This window comes from Branchiostoma floridae, chromosome 2 (genome assembly GCF_000003815.2).
Source record: "Branchiostoma floridae strain S238N-H82 chromosome 2, Bfl_VNyyK, whole genome shotgun sequence".
Classification (NCBI taxonomy): domain Eukaryota; kingdom Metazoa; phylum Chordata; class Leptocardii; order Amphioxiformes; family Branchiostomatidae; genus Branchiostoma; species Branchiostoma floridae.
Window position 1 is genome coordinate 15,009,169 of NC_049980.1, and position 1,832 is coordinate 15,011,000.

Sequence of the window (1,832 nt, forward strand, 5' to 3'; positions counted from 1 at the left end):
CTTCAAGGTATTTGGGCAAAGTTCGACAACGCCAGTACGAATTACATGAAAGTAGACCAAAGGTTTCCACACACCTTGACAGAAAATGAGTATGTAGACCTCTCACTATGACTTCAACGTGTCCATTCCATCCTTTTTGGGAAGTACACGTAACGTTACTAGATATTTTTTTCAACCTTTATTTAGCCTTGATTTACCATACAAAGTAATCAGTCGGATGTTATGAGCACACCTAAAAGCGTCACATTTATCAAGGAGCCACATGGATTGATTTTATGCAGCGGTTAGCTCGGGTCTCATATGTTAACAGTTTGCTACGGATAACGAATTAAAGGAAGTTGTGATAGCTTGTCTACGTCTTACAGAAAAGGGGCATGTGTTTAGGGCAGTTAACGTCAACACTCTGCGCTGATTAATTAAGAAAGCACAGGAACGAACTATGCTTTACGAATAATGCAACGATGACGCTCTACACACATTTGAGCAGTCGGGCTTCTGTGTATTTTAAAAAGTCTGATTACGCTCTATGTATCTATGAAGTCTACAAGGCATAATGGCCTCTTTTAACGTATGTCCGAGTAAATGTACGTTCTCTTTGTTCTAATTCCCATAGTTGTAATACTTAAGTGTTTCCCCTCCTCCTACCACAGATGAAAATGTACGAGTATTTCTACGTCGCTGCCCGTACCTACATAGTGTTGGAGTACTGCGGGACGAACGGGAGACTGGGGGAGTTTATCCGGCAGTACCGGGCCGGCAGAGGGCTAGGATTAGCCGAGGATGCCGTGCGGCACTTCACCAAGCAGCTGGTGAATGGAATGAAATACGTACACAAGCGTGGCATCGTACACAGGTCAGTTGGTGATTTGATTCTGTAATTCCGATATTTTGCAGCGTTTTCTCAGTCACCGATTGATTGATATTAACGTTCTGAAGCCAGTTTTTATGACATATCATGGATGTCAATCGCACTTAGCAGGTTAACCAATGATATATTGATAGCACGGTCATTAGTTGTTTGACCGAATAGTTGCATTTGAAAGAACAAGAAACATAGGGATAAAATTACTTTATAGTAGCAACCTTGCAGTCACACTCTCATTGGCCGAACTACTAATTGCCATACTATCATTGGTTGAACTGCTAATTGTGATTGACATTCATGCACTAACAATATATTGCGAAACAGCACTGTTACTTTTCTTCAATTCGTCACCTATCCACTCAAAAGCAGCTGCACATTCTATTTCAGGGACCTACGGGCCGATAACATATTGTTGGATGATAAATACAACATCAAGATATCGGGTGAGTACAAACTACTATAATTGTCCTTTGTCTGATAGTCAACATCTTACATATCAAACGTGTACAGGCCAGGGTTGCTGCAGGCGCAGGCACATCGTCGTATACGTAGGATGCCTCAATCGGTCCAAGGAGGCTGAAACTTCCTTGATCGGTCATTGGGATATTGCTATCATGATATCACTGTATTAAGTCATATGGCTAAGAATACGCTTCTTGTCTGCCGTGAAATGATGCTAGAAAAAGAAAATCAATCCAGGTTATCACAGTTTGTAACATTCGATCATTGATCACGCCCCTCGCGCAGGTTTTCGGCTACGCCACAAAGCTGGAGAAGGGCGTTGGGTCTGGTGGACCTTTCTGACCCGTCTTTCGAGGAGAAGACGTCCAGACTGGCACTGGAGTACACCCTTCCAAAGGCTTTCTCATACGACAAGTTACCTGGGGAAACCGGGCCGACGTTTGGCAGTCTGTAACGACTGTCTCATCCATAGCGAATAAAAGGAGAGAACTACCGTGACCTAGAC